The sequence below is a fragment of the Coptis chinensis genome, chromosome 6 (assembly GCF_015680905.1).
Source record: "Coptis chinensis isolate HL-2020 chromosome 6, ASM1568090v1, whole genome shotgun sequence".
NCBI classification, from domain to species: Eukaryota; Viridiplantae; Streptophyta; class Magnoliopsida; order Ranunculales; family Ranunculaceae; genus Coptis; species Coptis chinensis.
The window spans coordinates 96,213,396-96,227,089 of record NC_141461.1 but is presented as its reverse complement, the minus strand read 5'-3'; positions in this window follow the sequence as shown (position 1 = coordinate 96,227,089).

The following is a 13,694-nucleotide window of genomic DNA, read 5'->3' as shown; positions in this document are numbered from 1 at the left end:
CAACATCATCATCAACATCACTAAATGATCTATCCCTCGATTGTAGCTTCGCGGCAAGAACTACTCTTATTTGTCGAGCGACCAAGTAAGCGGGTCTAAGGCAAGAAACATTACACTCAATACGGTATATCTGTATATAAAGGGACTTCGATGAAACATCATATATATCTTTGTATATATATGATGCATCGATATTGTATTTAATGTGACATAATGTTGAGATTGCGAAATCGGTACTTACTTGTTTTCTTGGCGCTTCTTTATCTAAGCTCACTAGGCTGTGAAGATTGAAATTAGATTTCAGTTTCAGGTGAGCCGCGTACTTGATGGTAATTTCATTACTTGACATCCATTTATTCAGAGGAAGAGAATAAAGTAGAGAGCATTAAAAGGGACAAGGCCCCACTCATCCTAACCTTGCGGGTACTTCTCCGGAAAAACTGATTTGTTATTTTATTTTATTTGGTATTCGGATGACTTGTAGTTGTTGATTGATTGGTTTTGAGTGAAGCGAGAAAGTTACGTATTACTTTACGTTATAGTATTACCGAATAGCCATCGGATTAAATAATGAAAAGAGCAAAGATCACATTCTTGTATGAGAACCAAGAATTTTAGTTTGATGGAAGCAAGTAGATTTAAGGCTACTTATAAAGTTATAAACTACAGCCACAGTAGGGATTTTATAATTGCTATTTTTAGCTCATCATTGTACCTGTGTATTCCAGCTTTAACCAGTTAATGATTGCTACTCAAATAAAGTTACTTTGTTCGGGGATTAAGGAGAGCATCAAGTAAAAGGCTTATTTCCATCGATGAAGTTAAACAACACAAAGCGAAGATTCTATCAAGCTGTTTTGAAAGGTCGAATGTGTACAACATAACACCTTACATGAAATTTCATCACGGAGGTATGAAATTTTAGTTTGATGGAAACAAGTAGATTTAAGGCTACTTATAAAGTTATAAACTACGACCCGCGGTAGGGATTTTATAATTGCTATTTTAGCTCATCATTGTACTGTGTATTCCGGCTTTTAACGGTTAATGATTGCTACTCAAATAAAGTTACTTTGTTAGGGATTAAGGAGAGCATCAAGTAAAAGGCTTATTTCCATCGATGAAGTTAAACAACACAAAACAGAAGATTCTATCTCGACTGTTTTGAAAGGTCGTGTGTACAACATAACACCTTACATGAAATTTCATCCTGGAGGTATGAAATAAGTTTGCCTCTGTCTTATGCATCATCTAATATCCGTTTTCTTTATAGAGAGGGCCTTGATTTTTTTTTTTTGGGAATCTCTTTATGGAGACATTCTCCACGTAATTCTTTTATATTGTTTTCTTTTAATCAGTGAAAGTGTGAAACTGTCATAGTCCCATTTCTTTTAGATATTGACAAACAGTAAGGGATTAGACTAGAATAACTGCGATGCAGTGAGGGCATGAGCGGAGGGTGGAGAAGAAAGAGAGAGGGAGAGTTGGGGAAGAGAGGGAGAGTTGGGGAAGAGAGAGAGAGTTGGGTTTGGTTTCATCGGGAAAAATCCAAAAATTCATATGATTTTAGGGAGAATCAATGAGAAGACACGTCTGAGAATATCAAAGGTCAAAGAAATCAAATGCAGAAAAAGCGAGGAATTGATATTGAACCTGATTTGGAATCTGGACGGATCTTAGTTCTAAAATCGTAACGACCAAGTAACGAGGCGGGGAAGCAAGGTTATATGCCCAAAGGCGAGAGGTGTTGAGCGTGTCTTGACATTTTGTGTGTTTGGTTCTTAGGATAATCAGTTTTTATTGTGTTGTAGTACAATGGGAAATGACATTTTCCGATAATTCTATTTAACATTGTCTTACATTGTTATCAGGCAAGTGAGCGTCGATGTGAAGAGCTAATCACACAAGTTCCGAGTCTCTCTACCTGGGGTGGAGAAGGATGCAGGTTAGTACGATTGTTATCCACTTATTTTTCTCCTCCACTTAATTATGCTTATTTTATTTTTATTTTTTCTAAGGAAGTTTATTCAATTTGTTTCTCCACGCCTTCACATCCCTGAATATATACAATATCATTACTTGATTTATGTCCATATTATGGTTTCTGTTCACGTCTCTTCAAGATGAAGACTAAGAGTTTAGCCCCTCGCTGGGAATTCACAATTCAAAGATGATGGTTTGTTTGAGTGTGGTGTTGAAACATAGCCCGATCAATAAACATGGAGTTGGCTTATGAATTTTCTTTACAGATTGTACTTGGTCAGAAGTCCTTGAGGCCTAAACTTCTTACTTTCAACAACCCCTATTTTACTCACTAGAAATCAGGAGGAGAGGGATTACGAAAAAAAAATGGATAAAAAGCGGGCTGATTGATAAACTCACGCATTTGTTCCCAAAATAAAAAACTTCCCAAAAATAAAAATAAAAATAAAAACCCCACGACTATACCGTATCGATCATTATTTAGGAAAGGAGTTGTTGTTTTTGCTACTGCTGTTATTGTAGTTGTGTTTTATTCTAAGACATGTTTGCTCTGTATTTACCTTTTGTTTTGCTTCCACCTGACATTTGGTGCTCCGTTTTGCAAACCACTTATTTTTGCCGCTGTGGAACCGTGATAACATTGATAACATTCAGGTGATATATTGTTTGAGAGCTATTGTATTTCTTAATGTTTGGGAGTCAGCACTTAAATGTAGTTCTTCCACTCAAGTGGTCAAGGTTTTGAAAGATATGCTAATTACGATAAAATAGGGAGAGCTAAAACCCGCGATTCAATTTCCGCCATCCACTCCGAAAACCCCAAACTCTATAACCTTGAAATTTGGCTGCCCAAACTCTAAAAAATTAGGCGATAGATATCTGGAAAAACCCACGATTGGTTTCCGTCCTCCATCTGCGAAAACCCCAAACTCTATAACCTTGAACTTTGGTTTGTTTGTTGATTATCAATTCTCCGACATCTCGACCAAAATTAAGGTGCGGTGGTACCATTGTGGATTTCGTTGAGCAAACTGGAAACAAGTCTCGGAGAGCATTTGCTAAATGTCATTTGCCCAAGGTTGATTTGACTCAAAGGTTGGTGCGTATGATTGGGCTGAAGAATGGCATGTTATGGAGGGAGAAAAAGTGTTTGCAACTTCGAAAGCAGATTCCTCTTTATCTTGGCATGGGCTATTAGGGTTGAAGTGCCAAGGAATGACTCTTGATTACCTTCGTCTTGATCTTTCAAAAGCCGCCCGGTTATGGTATGGTTTATGTTGCACTTTCTAGAGTTAGAAACTTACGAGGCCTTTTTTATCTGGCTGCTTAGTGCGAGTTCACTCAACTCATAACTTGAAAGAGAAAAATCCGCAATATCCACTCAAAAAACGAGGAAGGAACTATAGCATCGATGCGAGTTGCATCTCTTGAAGCCGATCTTAACAATGTGTTGTCGGAAATAGCACTAATTCGGATGGAGAAAGGGGAAAGGAGAGAAAGAAGGGAAAGAGAAGATGGTGGAGGCGCCAAATCAACTCTGACATGCGCATTTTCGAGATGAACAAATCAAGTCATCGGCTTTATTAGCCCATGAAGCGGCGTCAAAGGCAAAGGAAGAACTGGCTACTTTCGAGGTTGCATGGAGCAAAATAAATTGATATTGAGAAGGCTGCTCAAGATGGTGCTTAGCCGTGAATAAGTATATTGTTTTACCTTTCGTGTTTTGGGCTCATTAGTTAGAAACTTCTTAACTTGAAATTTCTTTTTGAAGATTCCCACCATGATCATGAGTTTGAAATCCGGGCTAGCCTACTAGACTTGGTGGATCATTCTCGCCCTTTAGCTTCCATAAATTGAACATGCCTCAAGGGGCCCAATTTGCTATAGTTGGGATTTTCGTTAAGTTTGTGATTACTTTGTTTTTTTTTCTGAAATTTCTTTTTGAAGATTCCTACCATGATCATGAGTTTGAAATCGAGGGCTAGCCTACTAGACTTGGTGGATCATTACGCCCTTTAGCTTCCATAAATTGAACATGCCTCAAGGGATTTTGCTATAGTTGGGATTTTCGTTAAGTTTGTGATTACTTTGTTTTTTTTTTTTTTTCGATGAAACCCGATTATAAAGATTTTTGATGTGTTTTTCTTGAATAGGTCGGTTCCTTGAGGCATGAAACTCACCTTATTAGATTAAGTAATTCGGTAAAGGTGAGTTTCTTTTATGTTGATATGTTAGACTTGGGATTTACATTACCCATGCGGTATGCGAGGGAGAGTTTTGAGAGTGTCCCGTGGGCAAAACTAATTCTTAAAACCCGACCACTCGAAAACCCCAAAAATATCATGCCCAAACAGTCTCAAAATTAATTGGTACATCTTCTCCTCATCTCAAATCCAAGTAGTATTTTTTATATTCCTCCTCTCAATCCAAGTTCTAAACCCCTAAACTTTCGCCTTTTAATTCTTTGATTCTTGGCTACTTTCGAGGTTGCATGGAGCAAAAGAAATTGATATTGAGAAGGCTGCTCGAAAGACTAGATCGGCCCGTTCTGCCATAAGTACAGTTCTTGGTTAGTGCATTTCAACTTATCTTTAGTTCTCCCAACTCTGTTTGCCAACTTATTATCTGCAAGCTACTTGATGTAGAAGTGGAATTTAATGTTATTTCTCTGTTCTCACTTGAATTGTAGTTTGGTTTTGTCTCGGCTTTGTTCTCTATCTCTGAGATTATAGTCTAGAAATTGGCATTCATTGTTCGCTTATCTGTAATATCAGACAAGTAAGACGTGCAACTTGACCTTCTGAGGATGGAAAAGATATCCTTCGAGTCGTTTTGACTCAAATTTATTGGAATTCGATATCGAATTCTTTCCACTTAATTTATTGGATTGGGTTTTTTTTATTGGACCTTTACCCCATTTTGGAATTTAACGATTTTAAATCTAATAATATGCATGAATATGCTTACAAGATTATTTTGGAAACGGAGAAACACACAAACGAATTGGAATTTAACGACTAACTCAAATCTATCACTAAATCAAAGATCAAGTTTTTGAGTTTGACTACTTACTCAAAACTTATTAGCTAAAAGAACATACCCATTAATTAGCTATATTTCCCGGATTTGAAATAGGACGATTTCGTAATACAAAAGATGCAAACTGAGAATGAAGAAATAAAAGTGATTGATTGTTAGTTGGATTCTCACTCCACTAGGTAAGCGTTCTTCACGAATACCTTATTTTACTACATTTTTCTTCTCATGTGAATTGCCATAGCTTCAAATTTAATTGTTTCTGCTTAAATTACTATTATTATTAGGAGTTGTGCGGAAGTGATTTGTGTTACTATTATTGATTTAAATTCTTTTTTTTTTTTAGTTAAATTTAATAACAATGCTCTTGCGATTCGTTTATGATGTATGGAAATTTCTTTTCAAGGTTAATGGTTTGCCGGAAGTAAAGGGATCTAGAAAGGACCGGCTGCACTTAAGTTTAGTTGGATTCCACTTACTTGGTCTTTTTCGGCGTTAAGTAAGGAAAAAACGACTCTACACTCTCTCGACTCTAATAAGCAAACTGATAAACCACCTTAGAACCTAAATCTCGACAAAAGTAAGTAAATGGAACGGTGGAACCAGACTGAACAAAGGAATAAATTGAATGCCGATGGGGCGTTAAATGATCGAGCCACTGGGACATGGAGGAGTGTTGCATGATGGGCGAGGAACGATGAAGCGAAGCTTATTCAGGTTACGGGGGATGAAATCGGTAATATTTCAAGAACTCAAGGCCATTGAGATAGGGTGATGAGATGTCGGGACCACAATACACTTTGCAATCTGCTCTGAGTTTTTCCATCCCCCGGGCTACTATAGGCGATTAGGTTCTTTGCGAGACTCTTGTATCGCCTTCTTCACTCTCCTTTTGGGTGCGGGCTTGGTGCTTTCGAATTAACGGGTTAGTGAGGCTTACTTTCTCTTTGTTATTTCAAGCGTTGGTGGATGTATTAGTTACTTTGAGAAATTTTGGTTTGCTCATGTATATCAAACAAACTTATTTACTGATTGAATTTTGGATATTCAATAAAGCTTCGTGCATGGTTGAGTTTGCGTGATCGTTTCTTATAGACTTTTTGTTTGTTAAGTTTGATTTGTTAAGAATAAATGGTTAGTTTAATTTCATTCACTGTGTGAAGTTTTCTGTCGAGAATGGTCGTTGTATAAATGATATGTGTTTATATTTTTTCACCAGCCTAATTCAGGCTAATGAATATGTAATTTTTTCTGTTTTAGCATTTTGCATCAATAATTAAGCCAAGCATATTATTCTGCATCAATAATACGCATATTAGGCTCGACATTTTGGCACAAAGAAATGAAAACAAATTTCTGTTTTCTTTGTCCAAATCCCCTCTCTTGAGAACTGTTTCAAATACTAAAGGACTTAACCGCTGGGATGTAAAGGCAAACTTGGTTTGCCCAAGAACTCGAGCACTTGCTTGATTGATTGATTCATAAATCTTTGAGATATATAATAGCATACCCTTTTTCGGGCTCATTGGGGTTGTCAGCGTAAGTAGGGGGATTACGAAAATAAGCGGGAGAAAAAACTTACGATAGATGTCTCCTACTTAGAATGGAAGGATAGCTAAACCCGCCTAAAACCCCCGACTAAAGGACTATTTCAAATACTAAAAGGACTTAACATTTGGGATGTAAAGGCAAACTTGGTTTGCCCAAGAACTCGAGCACTTGCTTGATTGATTGATTCATAAATCTTTGAGATATATAATAGTATACCCTTTTTAGGGCTCAATTAAATCTTTGAGATATATAATAGCATACCCCAGACCTCATGAATGTTTTAGGGCTATCTTGCAATTTTATTTTATGGTAACTCATGATCTTAGCACTTTTAGGTGTTTTAGAAGTTGACTTACTACGTGCTAAAACTTCAATAATTTCCCTCACTTTTTTTTTTTTTCTTTTAGAATGTCAATCTAGTTAGTAGGGATTTCGTTCCAACTTCTAAAGACAAAATTTAAATGATCTGGGTAAATCTACACCTTAGAGAACTAAGTGAGAAGGATTTGATAAATAGATTTTTTTTTACAAAGTTATCTAAATTTTGTAAGTTTGTTTATAGTTAAATGAAAAAGAGAAAGATAGGGAAGGATTAATCCTACTCATGCAAGGTCTAGCTACAAGTTTATTTGAAAGCAGGTCACTACCATCTCAAATCCCTAACATAATATACCTATCTCTAAACATATCATGCTAGAATGTAGAATTGAAATGATATTTCATCTCTGAAATATCATTTCAACTCCTAGTTCTACTTTACAACAATTGATCATATAATTATCAATCTCTGTCATTTTGGGACAGGATGAAAAATAGAACCTAACTCTTTTAAGTAGTGATTTTTGAATCCTAAATTTGTAGCATGATCCTCACATGAGCATCATTAACCCTCCCCTTGGGAGAGTTTTAGCTCATGATCCTAGGATTGAATTAAACTACAAGAAGATAAGTGAAATGAAAAAGAAAGAGAATAAAACAAGAAAACTACCACCTGTTTACCTAAAAGAAGAAGAGTTTATTAAAACTAGAGAGAGTTCCCCATTAACAAGTTACAAGCTTTTCTCTAAAAACTAAGAACTCCAAAACCAAAATTAAAGACATGGAAGTAAATGAAAAGTAAAAGTCAAGGAAGTAAAAGCTAGCCAACTTCCAAAATCAGCCCCCCTTTACATAAGAAAGCCTTTTTCTCTTCTCCCACGTGAAACACTCTCCTCTCATTTATTTTTCACTTATCCACAACTAACCCCCATTTGACACCTTTCATTTTTTTAGATAATCATCACCTAAATCCAACCAACTCATTAACTTCATGCAAGGTGTCAAATTTGCACCAATTATTTGCACTTTTGTCTTGACTTGCATGATGACTCATCAAATCTTATGGGCCGCCTAGTGGGTCCACGCGATGATCCGATGGCAGTCCGGTCTTTTGGCATTTTACAACTTCCGCCTATTAGTAGGGATTTCGTCGACTGAGCGATCGTCGGGCAGCTCGCTCGTCGCGTTGGAGGCTGATTCAAGAGATATGAGCGGAAGTTTGATGCTTCAGGGCGTAATCCCGTTTACATTTGGATTACGTACTATTTGAGTCTTTGGGCTTTAGTCCGATTTGTTGGGCTTCACATGGGCTTGATCGGAAGACATCGCGTATACTCCCTATTCCGTGCTTAAATCGCGGCTTTATCATAATTTTTACATTAGTTGCTCTAACTGCAAAAGCACGAAGATCACGATTATTTCATGATTATTAAGCACAAAATTGACCCGAAATGTTATGTCTCTACGAGGTTTTATAATACAGTTTTGGGTGCTTATCACACCACTCCCAAACAGCATTTTGCTTGTCCTCAAGCAAAGAAGAGACATCAAAGCAGATAAGTTGCCAAAAGCTGTGCATTTAAGCTAAGTCGGTTTAGCGAGTGCGGTTGCATTGACCATATGCAACAAGGCCTTAAACCACTAGGAATTCCCTAGTGGGACGAGTTATAACCTCGTGAGAGTTTTTCGGAGAAGATACTCACAAACTTCATTTATACTACAACAACTTCGGTAACAAAAGCTTGTTTCCTAAATTAATCTCGGATATCTATACATCTCTTTGGCGGGGAGCGAGGATTAATTCTTTCGAAACTCAAGTTAATATGCATACAATAAGTAAAACATCTACATATGAGCATGCATACGGTGAATTTACATTGAATTGCACAAAAGCGGGGCTATTTACGGATCCTTTGGAGAGTGTACCTAAATGGGTTCTCATGTATGTGTAGAAACACAAATTAAGCTCATAATTTTTCCCACTCGGGTTTTGTTAACTCCGATTGTGCGGTGGGCACACTTTTCTCACATACTCGATGGCGAGTCGGAGGCCGAGGTCGATCAATCACATCTACTACTTATTATCACACCATCTACTCCTAATTGAGCTAGGAGGTCTTTATTAGGTATTATGGGGCTTAGGTGATAGTGTAGAAAGAAATGGAAGTGGAAGATCAAAAATGATAAGTATGAGAGAATAAGGTCTTCAAGATATTTACACTCGAGAAATCCTTGTTTTCTTTTTCTGCTCTACACGAGTTTTCCTACCTTGCTCTTAAGCCTTTTTTTTTTTTTTTTTTTTTTTTTTTTTTTTAAGGCTTAAGAAACATGATTCTGTTTATTTATTTATTTGTATTTTTTATTTTTTGAAGCAGGTAACTAACTTTTATTTGGAACAAGTCTTCTTTTATTTTTCTACATTTAGATCTTTATTTCTCATACTCATCTCTTGGGTAGGTTCTTTTATTTGGGGTTAATATATGGGTAAGGAATTTTTGGTGAAAGTGAAAGGTTTGATGAAAGGTTGATTGGAGTGACTAGCGGTAAAATTTGTAACAGTAATAATTTATAGCTATGTCGATCCAAAGAATGCCTAAATTCGCCCTAGGTTAGGATGGTGATCAAGTAAGTCGATGTGTGATTTTCTCTATTCGGAAAAACTACTCCTCTCGTGTCATTACTCACACAAAATCACTCATATCGAGGCTTTTGGTTAGATTCTCACAGGATTGATAGTTTAAGTAGACTAACAGGTGGGTGGGTTCGAAACTTCTTGTCATGTACAATCAATGATACTTTCGGTACATGAATACTCATGAAAAGATGTAAAAACTATTGCGTACGTATTAGCTTAAGTTTCTTAAAAACGAATCATCATTTGAATGCTAATGTGAGACTTCTAGATAATTTTCATCATTGAAAAAGAAACAAGACCTTGTCACTAATTACATTTACTAACAAGAAAATAGAAACTATATACAAACTACAAGTTGCTTAACATTTTTTTTTTTTTTTTTTTTATATATATATATATATCACTCCCAAACAGAGTGATGATTAGTCTTCGAAATAGAAATAGAAATAGATAAAGAAAGGAATTACGATAGTAGTGAACAAAATTAAATTTTGGATTCTTTGGAGCGAGAAAGTTGTGGTAACATAATATATTATCTGAGAAAAACAAAGAAAAACAAGTAGCACACTATATACAATTATATCTGAGTTAGATATATGTACAATTCCTATTCAAGTTTACCATCGGGGATGTGGTGAAGGTCGGCCTCTTCTTGATGAAATGCATTTCCTTAGTATCGCCAAAAGATAGCGTAGTCCCAAATGGTGGCCCATTCTTGTTCACGGATTCGTTCAAATGTTTCATCATCTTATCATCGGCTTGGATAACAGCGAACATGTCTCAAGTATCGTGCGGGGCGTTTCCATTGCCTAAACCTTAATGAGCGAATTATCTTGTTTCTTTGGGCACATAGAATCTACTTTGACCGATCATGAAAAGTAATTGAAAAGCGTGGAAATGTGTCTTCATAATTCGACAAGCGATTCACGGGTAAAAGTATATATTGATCACGAAAAAAATCTGAGCTCGTTTCAAATTGAGATAACCACGGTTTAAGATATCAAAGAATGTATGACCTCGAGCAAGCGCATTGAAGACTACACATGCGGCATCATTGGCGGTAGAAAAATGCCAATCTCCCATGATGTTAAGAAGGACAAACAACATCGCATTTCCCATGTTCATGGTCATCTTTGGCTAAAGGAATGGTGATGTCGGCCATCGCCAAGTTTAGTTCCTTCATCTTTAATTTCGGACCGTCACCACCATATCTTTGCGAAAGCGAGGCCATGAAAAGGAGCGAGTAGAGTTGTGATAAATGTATGGCCATGTTGTTGCCGGCTCGTGATATGGAAGATCTAAGGTCGAAGGGCAAGTGTTGCCTCTGAAAAGACATGGTTTGTGCCACTGACTTTGATTGTGAATCCGTCTAAGAAAAAGCCATGGCGGCGTTGAATCTTTGGTGTATCTTCCATATTAGCATAAAAGTAGGCGCCAAACTTGGAGAATAAGTTTGGTCGGGGCAAATAACAAGGAAGACCACCCGATGTTAGTAATGCAATCCACGGAAATAAAATCCATAAGTATTGGAATCCATCATGGCACTGAAATGATTTCGGGGATGAGTTTAGGAGGTGTCTGTTTGATGAAGATGCTACGTTTGATGAAGATGCCATGTTTGATGGAATGGAGTGATGGGGAAAGATATGAGAAGAAATATGTCCAAAGAAATTTTATTTGGATGGAGGAATGAGTATGCAAGAAGATAAAACCTCCGTAATCAAGTTTAAAAGAACACGTTAAAATTGTTATTATCATGACTTGAAATATGACAATCCTAGTAGGCATTCCTTACAAAAGAAGATACAAAGATAACAAAATTGTAATTAAAGGATCACCGATGAAATACTTAATAATAATAATTTTATTTTGGGGAAAGTTGAGTTTTGTAAAACATAGCAACCTTTTTTTATGGTTAGGAATGATGATAAGGATGGTGATAGGAATGCATATTGTGGACAACTTTATTCAGGTCATTAATTTGTTGGCTAAATTTGGATTTGAAGGTTCCCACAGTTTGCCGGAGATCGTAGTTTGATTCTCTATTAAAAGAGTGTGATTTTCTAATGACCGAGAGTGAGTTTCCAATAATGCCTCTTGATCGGCATCATCATGCACGCTTGGCGTTCTTGGAAATCCATAAGACTTTTGATGATGATTTTCGGCGTCGTGGAGTTCCCTCATTCCTTGATGAAGAAATTGAATACCTTCCATGGGATTAAAAATGTTACTGCATGGCACTTTCATCAAAAGAAATAATGCGGAGTTTGAGTTTTGGCCATCTATTTCATCGGCGAGTATCACGGCGTCCAAGAAGAACCACCACGATCTTTATGAAGTATAGTAACAAATGCTCTTTGAAGAGGTATTTCGGAGGACTGGCTATTTGGATAACCCCAGCGCATCATAATTTTCGTGACTAAAAGGCGAGAGGTGCTAACCTTTTGTTCTTACGGTGATTGCGTTCGAGAGGTGTTGGATTATACAAAAATCATCTCTTTGATTTTGCATAATCAAAGTAGGTGTAATTGAGGCTTGGTGACTTGATTGGTGTGGCGTACCCACCACATTGTGTCCCAAACCGGTGGAGCCACGGCTTCGTTGATTTTGTTTCAAAAGCGTTGAAGAACAACGTGATTTTTATTTCCGACCGCCATGAGATCACGGTGGCCCGTAGTAACTTTTTTGGCGGAATTAAAGGGGATTACGAAAGATCGAACCCCGAGTCATTCATTGGAATTTGAAGTATGTCGGAGATAACTTCCTTAGTTAATTCAAAGCGTTGTCCATAGGCATGGAAACAGAATTTTCCATTTTCAGTTAAAGCTAAATTGGTAGAACATCAAGACCAAATCTACGGAATAGAACATACGCATTATATAGAAGAGGCATCCATCCTCGACGTACAATTTACGTGTCATAAAAGGAGAAAAATCGGCCATCATCAAAAATTTTCAGGTAGTTCTTCTCGGGTACTATCTTTCTTGGTTGATCCATTTGGAAAGATAATTGATGGAAGGATAGTGTAAAAATTGTGAAATGAGAATGGCTGAAAGGAAGAGATTTATAACAAATATAGGGGCGGAGTGCAATTAGGATGCCAAGTGCATCTAGATCTCGACTTACAAGTGAAACATGTGATGTTGGTATCCCTAATTATGTGCGGCAACTATGGTATCCATAGTATGTCTTTTCATGTCGGTGTCCAAAACAATTAATGAGGTCTTAAAATGATAGAAAAGCGGAGGAAAGTTTCCGCAGGGCAGTTAGACCTACCGCGTAATTTCAAAATTTATGATCATACCTCAATAATAGAAGATGGATAGAATAATTGAGCTGCGTCGTGATAAGTGTTAGGCATACCGTGTAAGCGTCTTGCGATCTTCTCGAAAACAATAAGTTGAGTTTGATTTATTTTATTCGTTATTGATTTTTCTTATTTGTTATGGTTTTGATAACTATTTTATGTTTATGATAAGGTAAAAATACAACTAATATACACAATTGATTAAAAAGGATGCTCCTCCATTTAATCGTAACCCGTACAAATGGTTGAGAATTATTTAACACACCATAGTAATATACAAAGCGACAAAGGGAAGAGATATTGAGGTTACATAGATCTAGATATTCGGATGAAGTTATGCATGATCGGCGGTAGAATAATGACAAATCTTTGTTATCACGAATCTTTGTGACCCATTCCGTTGCTCCTTTTCAATCGCATTTCGATCGGATCCATTGTTTTGAATGAAAAGATAATATGTGAAGATTAAGCTTTGGATAGTGAGAGAATGAGGTGAGGGAAGGGTGATGAGGAGTGTCGAATTTATAGGCAAAAATCGACCGTTTTGGATATCGACCGTTTGTGGATATCGACCGTTTGTGGATATCGGCCGTTATGTGCCTTGTAATAATTACGATGGAGATAATATTTGGGTTTTGTGACCGGAACCGTGATTTGGGTCGGTTCTAATTTTTAGTCCAAGCCCAAATGAATTCGGGAAATTTCCCTTATGTCCCAAAAATTTCAAACGCGAATTTCGATTCATTTCAATTCAAATTCCAAGCGAAATGCTAAAATGATCGGCATTGCTAAAATGTTTTCGGATGATCGGCATTAAGAAATCCACTGGAATATGAAGAATGTTTTTTTTTATTATTATTATTA